Source organism: Condylostylus longicornis, unplaced genomic scaffold (assembly GCF_029603195.1).
Source record: "Condylostylus longicornis isolate FDR11 unplaced genomic scaffold, ASM2960319v2 ptg000002l, whole genome shotgun sequence".
NCBI lineage: Eukaryota > Metazoa > Arthropoda > Insecta > Diptera > Dolichopodidae > Condylostylus > Condylostylus longicornis.
This window is the reverse complement of record NW_026577971.1, coordinates 1,445,671-1,457,748: the sequence shown is the minus strand read 5'-3', so window position 1 is coordinate 1,457,748 and position 12,078 is coordinate 1,445,671.

Below are 12,078 nucleotides of genomic sequence, written 5' to 3'. Positions count from 1 at the left end.
AAATCTACAAATATGTATGTATATATATATATACATGTACTGTAAGGATTACAGTAACTACTTCTATATACTGTTAAACACACACAAAACCACATATAATAACTTTTTCCGTTTCTTTAATTTTAAATTCTCTCGTTTTTAAAATTAAAATTCTCTTTCTCTTGACTCGTTTTCTGCCTACTACATATTACAATAATAATATTTTCTCTCTCATTATACTCTTTTACTTTATTTCTTTTTTCTCATTTTATAAAGAGATATCATTCATTATTCATAAATAGTGTTGTTCAATCAACTAATATTATCCGGAAAGGTAAAAAAGGAAAAAAAACACAAAACTGTTATAAATTTTACAGTTTTTCTTTTTGTTTTTTTTTTTATCTCATATATTTTTTTACTCTTTATTTTATTTTCTTCTTTCTTTGTTCATTTTTATCTTTAATATTTCTCAACTAAATTTTTTACTACTATATATATTATATTGTAATACATATAGTATAACAAAAATAATTCGATTCGATAATTTATTATAAATCAAATACGTGTGTACGATGAGTTTTGAAATATTTGTGAAGTTTTTTTCTTTTATTATAATTTTCGAAAAATTATTTCTCTCTTTCTCTTTCTCTCTCTCTATCTCATGTATAAAGTATATTATTGTTTATTATGTGTTTGTGTATTTTTTTTTGCTTAGCTTTAGTTTTGCGCATACTCAATTGTTTTTTTATGAAAAAAGTTTTGTATATTTTTTTTTTGTTATATCAACTGTTATATTCCGTTTTTTTTTTTATTATTTACAGAATGTAAATTTAATAATAGTAGTATGTAACTATATTTTAAACAATAAATTATCTCTGCAAAATATTGTATTGTGTTATGTATTTGGGTTGTATATGTAGTGTGTATGTTGTATACGAATAGTATAAAACAAAAATATAATATACCAACATAATTTAACAATAGGTACATAAACATAAATTTGAAATTTTTTATAACGGTTTGAGGTCTACTACTACATTTTCTTGAATTATATATAATATACATATATGTCTATATATATATAGTCATTTCCATTTAATTGTTATACAGACAAAAAGCATGCTTTCATACACACATATACATATATGTAGATATCATTATAATTTAATAATTTATTATTAATTTTCGAAACTCTATATAATATTTATAATTAAGAATTTGAACGTAATTTAATAATTACAACCATATGCAATAGTATATAAACATACAAGAAAACGTATGAATAGATATGTTAATACATGCAAATTGGAATATAATCAAAAATATTTGAATGATTTTGTAAATATAACACATATTATTATGTATAAGTATAATACATATTCCAGTTTTAAATTATACCAAAACAATTGCAAGTAATTTGAAAAATTATAATAAATAGTTAAGTATCCTTATTTGTTTTCAAAATTTATGACATGTTTATACTAACATACATTACATATATATATATAGTATACTTCTAATTCTGTTATATACGCATACATAATATATTACATATTAAATATTTAAACTAAATATAATAATTATATTTCATTATATAATCATAATTATAAAAAATAAGTACAGTTAAACCGAACAGTAACGGTACATGTACATATATACGTGCAATACATTCTAATGCATAAGTATACAAAGTATATCAACCATATAAAATTTTTTTACAATATTATTCCACTTGTTGTATAACATAAAAGTATAACATAAATTTGTATATATGTACGTTATATGGCGTGTATTAACATTTATGAATAAATAAATATGCTTATATCGTAATTAATAAATTTTTATAATTTTTAATAATTTATAATTAATTCTATAAAATTATTTTTAATATTAATTTATTTAATAAACAAATAATTTCAATATTAATAAATTTTCATATTCGGAGCAAAAAAAAAATGCAAATGGCTTCAATAATTTTTTTGTTTCTATTTAGGTCCCACCCATTTATTAATAATTCGCGTTATGAAAATTATAATAATAAAAACATAATAAATAAAAAACAAAAACAACAGTAAAAAAAATAATGAGAAGAAACATGAAAACATGAAGAAACAAAAAACAGAATAAAATAAAGCGAAGGAAGGAAAAAAACAAAAATAAAACAACAACAAAATATTGGGCTGTCATAATTTTTCTGAGTAGCTTGTTATACATTTCAATATTACCTTATATATATATATATACCATATACGTACATACAAACAGATTTTGTAGCTTTATGAAAGAATAAAAGAGAAAAAAAATATTTTTTTTTTTTTTATAATGTTTTTGAGTATGAAATATTAAGCCAACCTCCGAAGTGTCTTGTTTTATTTTTTTGTTTGTTGTTATTTTTGTTTTTTTTTTTTTAATTCGAATTTTTATTATAATCTTATATAGATTTTATTATTGTAATATTTTTTTTATTACTGTTATATTATTATTATTATCATCATCTTTATTATAATTTCTGTAATACAAACACATACACGTGCATATATACAATTTATAGGGCTTTATTAATTATTGACCCATGTATATACTTGTACAATCAAATATACATGAAGTTACAAATTATATGTATAACACTTCGATAATAAATTATAAAAATTATTATATAGTATATGCATATATGTATAAAAGATTCAGACTTTAAAAAGGATACGATTAAGATGTAAATTAATAGTATATTATAATTAATAGCACTATATATAAGGTATATAAGATATTAGAATTGTGTTATAATTTAGAATAAATTTTATTATAATAAAATTGTGTGTATATGTACATAACATATATACGAAATATACTTATTATACTTAATTTAATTATTCAAACTAGGCTACCTATTATAATATTATACTTGTATATATTAAAAAATTCATTATTTTTTTGATAAGACGTCATTTTAGAATGACAAATTAAAATTCAACATATATTCCAGCTATAGATATTGGAGCTCTTTCATTCAAAACTTCTGGAATTTTTCGATTTTTTATTGCTAATACTTTGAGTCCAAAAACCTTCAAAAAAACAAATATCAGGATTTTCAACCCATTTTTCTTTAATGATTTCAGCTTAGATTTCTTTAAAGAGCTTATTGCGAGAATTATCTTGTTTGCACTATTGATTTTGTTTATAGATCACAACATTTGTCTTATGTGCCTTATATACCTTTCTGACTGATATTTCGAATTAGGTGAATTGTGATAAGAAAAATTGCATTACAAACTATTTTTGTAAACGGTTAATAATTTTATTAATTTATTTTGTAGTTGCCATTCTTGGCCAAGGTACAATTCTTTCCGGTAACACCATTTACTGATTCTAATTTCTATTTGCTTTTATTGACTTATTTATAGTTCTACACAAAATATATATGTATATGCGTATATACATCTCAGTTATGCGTTAATGCAAGATAAAAATTTGACACAGTACAACATTTTTTTATAGTTTTCTTAATAATTTACAACCCTTATAACTTTAGAATTCTAGAATTTAAACGTACAGTACAGTACGAATTCTAATATAATAGAAATATTAAATTAATAGATACATATATGTATGTATAATTATAATAGATATAAAATAATAGTGGTGTTCCATATATATTGTGCAGTAAAAAACCCTTTAAAAACATGTTTCAAAATATAAAAATATACTAAGACCTCGTAACTTACAACAGCGTACAACTTGAAATTATCTGAATGAATCAATCGAAATTATTAAAAGAATTGAAAAAAATATAACAAACATTTCTATTTTACCTCAAATTCTTAATGATTACTCAATTTAATTGAATTAAATCGAAATTTTGCAATTTGATTGCAAGAACCTAGTTTATTTATTTTTGAAGAATCAAAAAATAAAAAAAGTAATATTCTAATTTGCCGTATTTTGTGGAATAACATTTTCTAGTCAAAGTATAACATTTACCTTATAAACAAATACAAAGTAAATAGTAAAAAAAAATTAAGGCACAAGTTATCAAAATAATTTTAGTTATAAGCAATTCTAAAATTTGCACATTTTTCCCCAGTTGAACGATTTTATAATAATTTTACACTAATATCGTCTCTTATTCAATTCAAGTAGTACAGTACAGAATAACTACAATATTAACAGTTTACAGACACCAGTAGCAGGAGCAGTTCTCAATACTACAAGAAAAAATTTTATCTACATCGAAAAGAAAAAGAGAGCATATTATAATTTTCCGAAAAATATTTTTTAACTCGAAAAAAAAAAATATCGAAAAATGTTGAAGAAAAAAAAGTAAAGGAATATTATGTGAGTACCTTAAAATTATAATAAGGAATATTATGTGAGTACCTTAAAAAATTAATATCGAAATTTTCAAGCAAGAAAAATTTTTTTATAACACTTTTGTTTCGTTAAAATTCTCTTGATTTTCTCCTTTTAAATGGTAATAAAATTTTTTTTCTGTATAACAGTTATAACAGTTTCTCCTTTATTACATTCTCTCATTTTTTATTTTCGTTTCTAAAATCCTACATATTTCTCTTTTACTTTAAAAATTTTTTTTATCTAATAAGAATGTAGTTGTATAAAATTAATTTGTGTATATAACAGTTGAATAAAAATATTATTATAATTTCATATTTTATTAATTCCGTTGTTTTTTTCAATATTTTTATTTTTTTTTTGTAAATTTTCAAATGTAATGTACACATTGCTGCCACAATATAGATAAACTCTTATATAAATTTGTATGGGTGTTTGTAAAATGTGTACTTATAATTTTTTATGTTTTTTATATATTTGTTATTATTTCCTCTTTGATTATTACTTTCCGTCTCCCTCTTATTTTCTTTGAAAAGAAAGGAGAATAATATCGGAATATGAATTTTTATAAGGTTATGACAAGGTTAGGCGGAGCGATATTATAATCTTTACAGTTTGAATTTTTATTATTTTGTTTTTTTTTTTATGATTTTTATAGTGTTGTTTTCTTTCTTTCTTTGTTGTTCCTTAATTTTTATAATGATATTTTTTTTTCCTTGTGCTTATCATTTTATTCTTATATAGTTTCTTTTTCCCTTTTTGAATTTTTTAATATTTTTACTCTCTCTCTCTCTCTCTCTGTTTGTTTATGGAATTTGCTCTTTATTGTTTTTTTTTCGCTTTTTCTTGGATTTTGAAATGGCCAAATCAAAAAGGTAGTTATATTTTCTCCAGCATGAGTAAAATAAGAAAAAAAAAATTAAATATTATATATTGTGTTTGTATATTTGTGTGTATATAATATGTATGTAGCGTAAATAAAGAATAAAAGGGAGATGAATGGTGGATACAAGAGAAAAAATATGATTACTTTTTGTTTTTTGTTTTTAATTTTTTTTTTAATATTTTGTAATATGAGGAAGAAAAAATATGAGTTGTGGAATATGAAAAATGAAAAGAAGAACAATGTGGCAAAATAAGAAAAAAAGTAAATATATTAAGTACCTATATAGAAAATATACTTATATACCTATATACTTATGTATGTACATATAACAATAATTTCGTAGTTTCGAGAGGAAAAGAAAGTGAATAAGGGTAGAATTAACAAATAGAATAGAATTTGTTGAATGAAGTCGAATAGATTTATCTAAGATAAAAATAATATTAAGGAAATTTAAATAGAAAAATATGTAGGTAGTATTAAAAACTTAAGAGTTCATTTCAATATTTTAGTGAAATACTGTTATATGTTAGTATATATTGGAGGATATTTTAGGGGGAAATAAATAAACCATCAAAATAAAGTATTAGTTCGACTTATATACACAACAATGAGGCGATCTTAAGCATAGTATACAATCCAAACTACTGAGGTGACACTTGTAATAATGTTTTTAATACAAGCAAATATTGACATTTTTTGCTATCCATATATTTGTTTTATAACATCTAGCGGATAATAGAAATTAAGTCACTCATTTGGATAGAAGAGCAAAAGAGACATTTTGACAAATGTAATTTTCATATTTTTTCTGTTTCAATTTCAATTAGAATTTTCCAAATGTTTCTTTCGAATTTCTTATATTTATTTAAAATTTCAATACCGCAATTACATAATTTTTATATTATTTTTAATTGACATTTTCAACTAAAATAAGCTTACGTCAAAACAAACTTAAAATTGACAATATAGTGCTGTCCGGATAGCACTCTCTTCTATGATTTTGGTGGCAAAATGAATTAATTACCTGATTCAATTAAATTAATAAAATAACTTTTAAAATAAAAATTTTTAACAGGGTTTTTCATATAAAAATTATATTAATTGGCATACAATATTGTCATACTATACAAAAATGTCAAATTTTTTATAATATGGCAAATTTGAAAAAAAAAAACATGTATAATTTTGTGAGTTTTCAAAAAAAAATCGTGCACAAATTGTAAAATCTTATGTTTTAAAATTATAAAATGTAGTATACAAAATATTATACATTATATAACATCATACATACGTACATACATGTAAATATATTTTATATATAAGTATTATAATCATGAATATTTTCTTAAAATAAAAAATTTCTTAATAATTCAATAATTTCCCTATCGCGAATAATATACCAGTACCTACTAAAAATATTTTATGGAGGAATTCCTCTCCATAAAATCTTGTATATCCTTCGCAATTCTTATCTTACTTCGTATGAACATTCCTATATACATATATGTATATACAAGTGCAAATAGAAATACAATCAAATATTATCCTTATATCCCGTTAATAATTTTTATGTATGTATACTCGTATATGTTTGACTTCATTTCTAGCACCGCTTTACGATTTTTTTTATACCAACTTACTATATGTACAAAAATATATAAATTATTTATTTCTACAAAAAAAAAAGTATATTTTATGAATTTCTTAATGTTCGAAAAAAAAGTGTAATACGATAAACATACATACATACATACTACTGAATCTAAATGAATTTCTACTGAAATATCATAGAAGAAAAAGAAGAAGAAGAAACACAACAATAAGGTACTCACATAATATTCCTTTACTTTTTTTTCTTCAACATTTTTCTGTTATTATTATTATTTATACATATTTTTTATTTCTTATATTATGTACATTTGTCTACCTTCTTGTATAAGTATAACACTTATAATGTTATACTTATAGTGGAGCAAGCAACAATATTGTGTTATCTGTGTATATAAATATATTTGAACGTATTTTTTTTTTTTACAATTTATATTTTATATTATTTTTTTTTTTATATTTTCCATTGACTTTTCTTACCTTTATTATTATTTTTATTATATTTTTATAGAGAGAGGCGGAGTCATAAATTTTTATATTTTTTTTTTTTTCAAAATATATTTACACCATATAATTTCTATATACACATAAATTATTCTATATATACATTTGATATGTTAAAAATATTTTTATATATAAGTATAAATAATATAATATAATAATAATTTTGTTATATTATGGTTGAAACCAATGACTTGACTGATATGATCTCTTATAAATGTACATACATATAGTTAAAAACATTTATACATATTAACTATGTTGATGAATTACAACAGTATGTCTATAACAAAAGTATAAAATATATAATATACGTATAAATTAATATTGTATAACACAAAACAAAAAACCGAAATATAATAAATAATAATAATTCTGTGGTGTAATACTTAGCCGATTATAATATTTAAAAAATTACTAAAGTTAGTAACAAAATATTTGGTATATAATACAATCATTACTGCGTATAACAATGTTACTGTGTATAATTACTGTGTATTGTTATACATATACTGATCGAAATAATAATGTATAACATTACAGTAAATATACACAATAATAAATAAAATTAATAATGTTAAAATTAAAGAATCACAAATATTAATTAAAAAATTAATTAAAATAAATAAATAGAATATATACAATAAATTAATATTTGACAGGAAATGAGAGAAAAGCGAGGGGCAATGTGGTAAAAAAGAAATAAACATATGCTAAGGTATGGTAAGTAGTAATATTTATAACTAAATAGAGAAATAATAATAAAAATAACGGTGGTCCGATAGTAGTAACTACTACTCTACTAAGAGTATAAAAATTGAGAAAGAGAGAATAATAAATAATATATAAATAATGGTGTTTGATACTAGAATCTGTTGGTTTATAAAAATTCGAATTCAACAATAAAAACAAAATTAATAATTTTAAAAAAATAAAAGTAGGAAATTTCGGGAGAAAATAAAATTATAATATTCATAAAAACCGCATAATAAGGAGAAGAACAAAAAAAAAAGGTAGACAGGAAAAAAAACCAAAACCAAAAATGAAGAGAAATTAAAATGAAATTATGCTTTTTGTATACCAAAATTAAATTTTTCGAATTTCGAAATTATTATTATTATATTTTACATTTCTTTATTTTACTATTCTTCTCTACCTATATAACACTTTTATACCTTAATTACATAGTGATAACAAAAGTCTATATTTCCAAACTCTTTCATACAATTTAAATATTTACATGTATACTAACATAATATATGTATAACATTTTTGTGTATATACCCCACTTCATTTACTATATACACCTTCTTATATATTTCATACGTTTTTTCTTATTTATTATTATCGTTTTTTCTCCAGATTTATATAAGATTATCTGGTATAATTATATTATTTCATTTAATTCATAAATATTTACATAAAAAAATTTAATAATTTAATTATATTTTCTAACCTCTCTCTCTTTTATCTGTGTCCCTCTGTATCACATAGATTTCAATTTTTCTTCAAGTGTTATTGTTTTTAAATGTTATTGTTATACAAGAAGGTGGCTATACACACATATTTCGGCAAGGTGGTATCTAACTTTGTATCTTCATATATGTATATATATATAATACATAAAAATTTAATCTATTATACTATATGTAAATGTTAAAAATATATCGTAAATATACTATTAACCTAAAATACTTAAGGTGAAAAACAAAATATCTTCATTATTTGCGGTAGATGTCTGTATTTATGAATATATTATCATTGTGTATATATATATTTTATAGTGATATATAGAAGACAATTTTGATTATTAAACAATATAACTATATTTTTTTTTGTGTAATTATTATGTACTCCCTAGCGGCAAAAAAAGTAGTTTGTTGTTGTAAACTATAACAATAGTCTTCTGTGTATCACTGTAACACAATGTTATTATACAAAATTTTTTATATTTTAAATGCGTATGCGTGCGTGTATGTATTTACAAGATATTTTTTATATATTTACATTATATTTTATTTAATTAAAATTTAAAATGTTATATGGCATTTAAATGTAATATTATTTTTATTTAATTTCGTAATAATCAAGGTATGGATATTTTTAATAATTTAATTCGAATACGATGTCTCAATTTCTCATATATCGCGAAATATATTACAATATGTGCGTATTATATTCGTAGATAAGCACACTTCCTCTTAAATCTTAATCATACAAATAAAATTAATATAAATGTTATACAAAACATAAGAGCTTCAAATATATGTATATTTAGTTTAATTAATGTGTATATAAGAAATAGATGAACATATTATATTAACCCTTTACCGCAAAAGAAAAAATTTTACACAATTTCAAACAAAATTTATTATTAACTTATATAACAAATTTAATTATAATTCCGTTAGAAAATTCATAAATTGTATTTCTATATAATGCTAAATGACCTACAAATATTCGGGCTACTATTTAATTAATGACTCTATTGAGCTATTTTTTTTTTGGTATAATATTTTAGGCACAGTTTTGTCAAACTATCCGTATGAATTACAGTTTTCTTTAAATAAATTTAATTATAATGTTTCTCATAATCAAAATTTGTATAACTCAAACTTTTTTTTGACACTTGTTTAAATGTCAATGTTTCGATTTTAAATAATTGTATTGTGAATGTTTTATAAATAATTATGTAAATTGATGGTGACAATTCTTCACATTTCCGGAAAAAAATTCCTATTTTGTATTGATCTTGCAACCCAAATTTCATTTTAAATGAATCTTAAATCAATGTCGGCGCGAACGAAAGGGTTAAATTTTAATTTTCGCATTGGTACTTTTAATACGTACCTACTCTATTTCCTATATTTAATTATTTTTTTTTATATTTCTATTGATTTCGGGTGGTAGGTGCATATTTATTTTTTCTTTCAAATAATTTTTCTTATATACTCAATTTTTTTTTCTCTTTTTTTACAAAACTTACTCGGTTTTTTTTATATTTTCATTTTCTCTTCTATATTCTTTTAATTCATTCATTTGATTTTTTTTTAATTTTATTTTATTTAATATTTTTTTATTTGAAAAAAAAAAATTGTCTACTCCCACTTTTAATTGTAATGTGGTCGAAAGAAAATTGGCAAAAAAAAAAATCATTTTTTTTTTTTTTTTTTCAAATTTATTTAATTTTTTATTCAATGGTTTTGAGATATATCGAACATTACCGACTTTTATGTTAAATTGTTGTTGCCGTTGTTATAAGAAAAATATTTCTTATATTTTTTCAATATATTTTAAAACCCCTATATATATGTAATATATCTCTTATATATAATAGTTATACACATATAACAGTAATAGTATAATACTTAGGAGAAGACTTTTGTTTATTGCGATATGCTGAATAATTATTGTGCTATATTTTAATTTTTATACATGCATATTCTATGAACTAGAAAAATTTCTAAAATGAATATGCAGTGATATATGAAATAGAGTAAAAGTATGCATATGTGCATATATGAATGTGAATATATGATATAATTTTGTTATGTAGAGTTTTAACTGTTATATAATAATTTAAACTATTTTAGAATATCTATATATTATATAATGCTATATAATTCACATTTAGAGTCACAAATTTTGCATATACACATAAAATAGTATTCGAATAAGAATTTGTAGTAAAGGCGCCACAGGTTCTTTTTTCTATATGATATATATCTGTGCCCATACATACTGGTATGTTGTATGCAAATATTTATATGCACATAAGTGTATAGAATAATCGTAAAGAATAATTTTTTAAGAGTATGTACGAGTATATCTAACAGAGGAAAAAAATCTATCGTATCGATTTTTAAAGTTTTCCAGTTGGAAAATAATTTTTATATGGCGAGAAAAAGAATTTTTTTTTATATAAGTTTAAAATTTCTTTAATAAGATTTTCTTGCTTAATTTTTTTTTTAATTTGCATATATTACACATATTGCAGTTTCTTTCGAAAATTTGTAGTGGGAAACAATTGAACCGGTCAAATTTTTTCGAAAAATGAGCAGTAAGAAACGAAATTTAACTGAATATTCAGTATTGCTGATCCCTTTAAATTTAATATTTTCCGATTGTCATAAATTTATGTATAAATATAATGTATATGATAAGTATGTACAAAAATGTAAATAAGATTTATAGTGACTCTTATAGAAGAGCTTCACTTTCTTGGGATCTGATTTTCTTGGAAAGTTAGTGTCAGTTATTTTGGCAGGTATAAAATAGGCAAATTTCAAAGTTTCCAGATATTTCCTTAGATATCGGCAAGAATGCCGAATCAACGAATATTACATTAGTAATTTTGCTTTCCGAGCTCTGACATTTCCGAAACAACTTTCACATTTAAAAGAGAATTGATACAAAAATAATTTTCCCTTGAAGTCTTGAAACATGAAATTTATTGCCATCATAGTACCTTCTTTATCACATGCAATGTCGTATCAAAACTATGGATGTTTTACAGTCTTAAACTTTTCAGCGACTTCACAATACATAAGTGCTCGCATACCCTGTATAAAAATGCGTTTAAAAAAATTAATTTAAAAAAAAATAAACAAAAAAAATTAACTTTAAAAAAGGTTTGACTCTTTTTTATGCAAATTAAAAAAAAATGTATAATTTTTTTTTTTTATTTAATTTCACTTAGACACACACACATCCGAACATTCTCATTCATACTCGTTTATACATAAAAATTTATTATT